Source organism: Mauremys mutica, chromosome 1, assembly GCF_020497125.1.
Source record: "Mauremys mutica isolate MM-2020 ecotype Southern chromosome 1, ASM2049712v1, whole genome shotgun sequence".
In the NCBI taxonomy this organism is placed as follows: Eukaryota; Metazoa; Chordata; order Testudines; family Geoemydidae; genus Mauremys; species Mauremys mutica.
In genome coordinates this window covers 240,064,869-240,071,384 of record NC_059072.1, presented here as the reverse complement: position 1 = coordinate 240,071,384, position 6,516 = coordinate 240,064,869, and the positions used below count along the sequence as shown (strand labels likewise).

At 48.5% G+C, this 6,516-nt stretch overlaps 1 protein-coding gene across 1 annotated transcript in view; it reads left to right on the top strand.

Annotated features, from left to right (window-relative positions):
• The first annotated feature begins 767 nt into the window (after positions 1-767).
• The window catches only part of LOC123363523 (granulocyte-macrophage colony-stimulating factor receptor subunit alpha-like), a 66,867-nt gene continuing 61,118 nt past the window's right edge, over positions 768-6,516 (top strand). Inside the window, exon 1 of the mRNA XM_045004589.1 lies at positions 768-825. The gene's annotated coding sequence lies outside the window, so the exon portion shown is untranslated. The remainder of the gene's footprint in view (positions 826-6,516) is intronic.

Genomic DNA, 6,516 nt, shown 5'->3' with positions numbered 1-6,516 from the left:
TCCCTAGTGGCCATGCCACCTGCCCAGAATTGCCAGACTAGCTTTGACCCCTCCCATGCTGGCCTGCCCTGCCCTGCCCCTGGGTCCTCAACATCGAGGAGGGTAGAACAGGAGTAATAAAGCCAGCACAGAGGGATCAGGGAGAGAACCTTTAGCCCTGAGAAATTCCGTGAATAAAATAAGAATGATTGGGTGGCTGACTAATTCATCTCTCCTTTTCCCCTCCCAATGTAAGTGTCATTCCCTCTGTGTAATAATAATAGTAACAATGAATTAATACTGCACTCTCAGATAGCATTTTTCATTGTACTTCTCAAAGGAGATAATTTCATTCCCCCCATTTTATAGGTGGGGAAGCTGAGGTACAGAGACGGGAACTGACTTGTCCACCAGGTCAGAGGCAGAGCCAGGCAGACAACCCAGGGCTCCTGAATCCCACTCCATTGTTCTTTCCACTGGATCACACTGCCTCCCACTGTCAATTTTCATGACGGCGGGAACTAGTCATGACTAGAGGCATTGGTATTGTATTTCCATGTACATTCTATTGCTGGAAGCAGTCCTTTCATTTCCATATCTTCCTATATGTCACATACAGGGAAACAATATAGGGCAGATCCTTAATTGGATTAAAGCAGCAGAGCTCCATTAAAGTCAATTGAGCTATGCTGATTTACTACAGCTGAGGTGCTGGCCTGATATCTTTCCTGTGTGGCTTATTTAGACTTCTCTTCTTTTCCACATCTTCCTGCAGCCCCCATTGGCCTGGAGCGGCAAACCTCAGCCAGTGGGAGCCACGATCGGCCGAACCTGCGGACGCAGCAGGTAAACAAACCGGCCCGGCCTTCCAGGGTGCTTATCCTGGTGATCCACATGCCAAAGGTTGCTGATCCCTGGACTAGATGATCGCAATGGTCCCTGCTGGACTTGGAATCTATTAATCTATGACAGGGCCGCCCCCGGGGGCGGGGGGGCAAGTGAGGCAATTTGCCCCAGCTCCTGGGCTCCACAGGGCCCCCTCCCCAGGCCCGGCCCAACCCTGCCTCTGCCCCTCTCCCGGAGCCTCCGCACATCCAGGAGTGTCCCTGGACAGCTGCAGCATGGCTCCGGCAGGGCTCCTGAACTCCTCCCCGCTCAGAGCCGTGTGGTAAGGGGGCGGGGCTGCGAGCTCCATGCCAAGCGGAGGGAGCTCAGGCCCTGCTGGAGCTCGCAGCCCCACCCCCTTACCACGCGGCTCTGAGCGGGGCGGAGCTCAGGGGCCCCGCCGGAGCCACGCTGCGTAGCTGTTCCGGGACACTCCTGGATACGATATGCTGAGGCTCTGGGTGAGGGGGGAATCAGGGGTAAGGGGCCAGGGCCGGGGGGGTTGGATAAGGGGCAGGGAGTCCTGGGGACAGTCAGGGGACAGGGAGGGGGCAGAGGATGGGGGGGCTGTCAGGGGACAGGGAATGGGGGTTTGGATTGTGGGTGTTCTGGGGGTCTGTCAGGACTCAGCGGCGGGGGGGTGAATAGGGGTCGGGGCAGTCAGGGGACAGGGAGCAGGGTTGGGGTCCCAGGGTGGTGGTTGGGGGTGGGGTCTCTGGGGGATGGTGAGGGGACAAGGAGCAGGATGGTCGGGGATTCTGAGGGGGGCAGGCAGTTGGGCGGCAGGAAGTGGGTGGGGGTCGGATAGGGGGCAGGGCCAGGCTGTTTGGAAGGCACAGCCTGCCCTACCCTAAAGCTCATTCAGCAGTTTGAGGCTTGCAGAAGAGCCAAGCTGTTAGCTTTTCCATTAGGGCTACCATCCCTTTCACTTCTCAAATGCCAAATTATAGTCTATATTTAATTTCAGTGCCATAGGGAGATTCATGTCGGGGGAGGGTAGCTTCATTTAAAATTAGCCACTGGGGGAGGAATCACATGAGAAGAGCAATATCCTACACCACCTACCTCCTTCCCAACCCTACCAAATGCTCAGTTCATGGAGTATGTACATAGTCTATACTAAAGACAAACCTACAGTAACTGTCTCCAGTTTGTGAGGGACCCCATGGAGCCAGTCTCTAGGAAACAGATAAATGCATGGAGGTTAAGTCCATTAATGGCTATTAGTCAGGATGGGTAAGGAATGGTGTCCCTAGCTTCTGTTTGTCAGAGGGTGGCGATGGAAGGCAGGAGAGAGATCACTTGATCATTACCTGTTAGGTTCACTCCCTCTGGGGCACTTGACATTGGCCATTGTCAGTAGACAGGATACTGGGCAGGATGGCCTTTGGTTTGACCCATTATGGCTGTTCTTATGTTCTAAGCTAAATGAACCCAAAGTTATGGAGACAGATATGAGTCAAGGAAGCCAGCAGAGTATCAGAAACCTGGAAAAATCTCTGACTGGATGGGCTCAGGCATTTGTTCACAAGCTGAGGTGGTTCAAAAGTTTTGGATTTTTTTTAAGCAGAATTTTTGTATTGTTTCTTTAAGCAATCAAACACAGCAAGCAGCAAATATTTGGCCACACACTTCTGAAACCCCAAACCATATTCAGGTTTTGGCAGACTAATTTCAGCTTTTCAATTTAAAAAAACCACAACAAATTTTGAAGGAAAGCAGACATTGTCCGTGATTTTTTTCTGCTTTTTAAACCCCCCTAGTTTTAAATCCAAAAAAATTTTTGATGGAAAATATTTGTCCAACCTTTTTAATGAGCTTTAGTGCCTTTTAGCACTAGCTGATGCTGAGAACCAGTGATACCTTGTAAAGAAGTTTTCTCAAAACTGGGTTTGTGCCGAGATGTGGAAGGTTTATTTTTCCCAGGGGCGCCCGTGGGGGGGTGGGGGAGCAAGTGGGGCAATTTGGCCCAGACCCCGCAAGGGCCCCTACAAGAATATAGTATTGCAATTTTTTTTATGGAAGGGGCCCCCAAAATTGCTTTGCCCCAGGCCCCCTGAATCCTCTGGGTGGCCCTGATCTATGATAAAATTTGCCAAGTCTGCCACAGCTCATTAACATTCTCAACTTCTGCTGCACTTTGTCTGCATATGAGCTATAAAGCGTTTCGGATTGGAAGTTTGGGCCATTTGTTTTTGTCCTAGTAGACAACTCGGAGCGGACCTATGAAAGGAGAATACAGAAGAGTGGAAAGGATTTACATTTACCTGTGAAGCTCATGATTCAGGAAAAGTAATGTGCCAAATGAGAACAAATCTGTATTTCCCCATTACACTGGGTTGTGTGTATTACATGGTCATGGTTTTCTCAGTTGCAGGAGAAAGTCCTCCACCTGGTGGGAAGCCTTGCTCACAGCTTGTTTCAATATATGTCTACATGCAAGCACTATACGAGTTCTAAAGAGCTAGGTGGTGGTGTTATTATTGTTTTGATTGTTATAGAACTACAAAGTGAGACAAAAACTGGGCTTTTCTTGCATTTGAAGTAAATTTCATCTTTTTCTCCTTTAACAAAAAAAAGACAATACTTCTTCAATGTATAGTAATATGTTCTTTTACTTTTGCAATCATTTCTTCCAAAACAATTGGGAGCTATTACATTTTATATGTGTTGAATTACACATAATTTCTTGTCTTTAAAGTACATGATGCTAGTTGTCCATTGCTTATAATGGCTTGGAGTGCATTATTCCCCCCACACACAAACACCCCCAAAAATGACATTGAGAAACTTTCTTTGAAATGTCCACTAAAAAAAGAATTCAATGCTGTGAGGGTTCTAAGTCTGCCATTAGGAAGAATACTCACCTGCTGTACTCCCCTTTGAGCCATCTCTGGTGGCTTATAAAAGCAGATAGCAGTGTAATCCAGATAAGGCCCCCTAAGAAATTTTCTCTAGGTTGTGGATAGCTGTCTCACCTCTCTGGCCAGATAGAACTAAGACTCCTGTGGAATCTCATTGTCAGTCAACCTGGCTAATGGTAAGAGACGTCAGAGTTGCTGGCTGGCTCCTCTCCCTCAGAGCGAGCAGTCCTCTAGGGTATTGTAGACGTTTCTCCTACAAAATAATAAGGGTTTCCTTTTCAGAGAAACAGCACTGGAACACTGAGTAAAGCTGTTGCTATTTCTGGCAGAGTAGCTCATAACAACATGTTAGACAGGGAAGTTCACTAATAGACAAAGGGTTAGATCCACAAACAGGGACAGCTCTAGCAATTTCGCCGCCCCAAGCATGGTGGCACGCCGCGGGGGGCACTCTGGCGGTTGCCGGTCCCGCGGTTCCGGTGGACCTCCTGCAGACGTGCCTGCAGGAGGTCCACCGGAGCCGCGGGACCAGCGGACCCTCTGCAGGGACGGCTGCGGGAGGTCCACTGGAGCCACCTGCCGCCCTCCCGGCGACAGGCAGAGCGCCCCCCGTGGCATGCCGCCCCAAGCATGTGCTTGGCGCGCTGGGGTCTGGAGCCAGCCCTGTCCACAAAGATACAGAGGCATCTAAATGCCTCAGCTCAAGATTTAGGCACCACTGACATCTTCAGAACTATGCCTCAGCTACTGCTAACCTTACTGGTGCATAAAGTATCTTAGGTGGCTAAGTTTCTGCCAGTGGGCATGCACAAAGCTGCCTAAGTCCTGATGCTGCCCCACAACTAAGGAGCTGCTTGGAGCTCCCGCTCGTGCTTAAGACATGGCAGGATATTCAGACTAGGCTTTCCCCTGCCTATCACCCCAGCGGGGCCTGATCTGTTAGGTGTTTTCAAAGCACACCTACAGGATCAGGCCTCACACACAAAACACAGCAGAGGGTGAGCAAGTTGAGAATTCAGCTGGCTGTGTGCATCTACCCAGAATGCCCTGCAGTTCAGGGAATTCAGCTGAAATGCGCGAGACCCAGCTTCAAATCCCTGCTCCGGTTACTATTTAATTATTTATACAAAGTGGAACAGCTCCAACAGAAGAAAATGGAGGGAACCACACCCAGAATAGCCAATAGCCCAATGGGAGGTAAGAGAACAGGGTGTAAGTTTCTGCTCCAAATCAGGTAGGGCAGGAATTTGAATCTCCCGCAATCCAGCTGAGTGCCATAACCATGGGGCTATTGGCTACAATAGGAGGATTTGGGGGAATCTCTCTTTTTTTATTGCAAGGAAGGGCTGGCCCTGCCTTAGGCATATAACTCCAGGCAAGCATGTATAACACCAACAGACCCTGGTGGGTGGGATTGAACCTAGCACCTCTGCAGCTAAGTGCCTGAGCTCTACCACATGAGCTAAAAGCCAATGGGTTGTTAGTGGAGGCTGCAGAGCAGAATCATTTTTTTTATATATATCTCCCTCTCCCTAGTGCCACTAAACGGGACAGAACTCCACACCTGGGAGGTGTGTGGGTTACAAGTGCACAGCTCAGAATTCTGAGCCCAGATAGGTGCTTCACTCCAGTGCATCAGTCAGGTGCCTGTGGACTAGATCAACAGAGTTAGGTGCCTAAGGACGTTTGTGAATCTGGGCCATAAGCCCCACCCCTTTCCTCTGCTTTTCACTCCTAGCTAGCTTAGACAGCTGCCCACTCAACATGCAGACTTCTAAGGATCCCTTTCTTAGGTGACTAACCCTCCCCAGGTATTGTCCTGAAAGCCTGGACTGAGGCTTCTACCAGATGGCAAAGTGCCTAGAAGTTGGGTGTTGCCACACATACGCCTCTTTGTGGCTCAAGCCCAAAACGACTGCAGACTGTAAAACAACAAGAGCTTTTAAGTAACTCTATTAAGGCAGTTCCTGAGCACAGAGTTTGAACAAGCATCTGCTGGAGGCAAAGTCTAAATGGTGAGTTGATCAACACCCAGAAAATTATAATTAAATTGAATCAAAGAAAACGAGATATTTCAAATGAGAAACATGTTGGCACTGTGTTTACTTGCATGCTCCTTGGTGGACTAATGTTGTAAAGACTTCCCAGGCATAATAACTTCACAACAGGCATAATACAAATTATCACTCCCCTACTATTATATTGGGTCAGCTCTGAGGGTGGAAACTTGGACAAGGAAAAGGGAAGTTAATTCTCCAGCAGCATGTGGAAGGGTGCTAGACGGCACATGTAGCTTTCCAAAGACCCATACAACAGGAAATCTGCTGCATGGAGGTGACAGATAAACTCCTGACCAAATCTTCTCTCTCATGAGTGTATGGTCACAGCAGACAGGCAACTGATGGGCATAAAGGAAACACGTTATCTTAAATTTTACAGAATTCCATATATAAAATCCTAGGAAATTGGCTGCTTTTGGATTAATTTGACATTTCAAATACAAGTGGCTTTTCTGTGGTTTGGGACATTTTCGGAGGGAGTACTCCGCACTTTCTGAAAAATCAGGCCCTGAAAAGATATCTCAGGTTGGGTGCCCAAAATCACTTTTCATCATTTAGGCCACAGTGGACAGTCCACTACTAGAACGTTTACTGTTATTTGAACATACCCAACACACTAATCCTATTTTACAATAAAACTCGGTGTCTGAAGAGAGATGTGACTGCAGCTCTTCGCTTAGCTGAGTTTGCATCGTTCGGAGAAAAAGAAGTTGCATTGTTTCATAAGA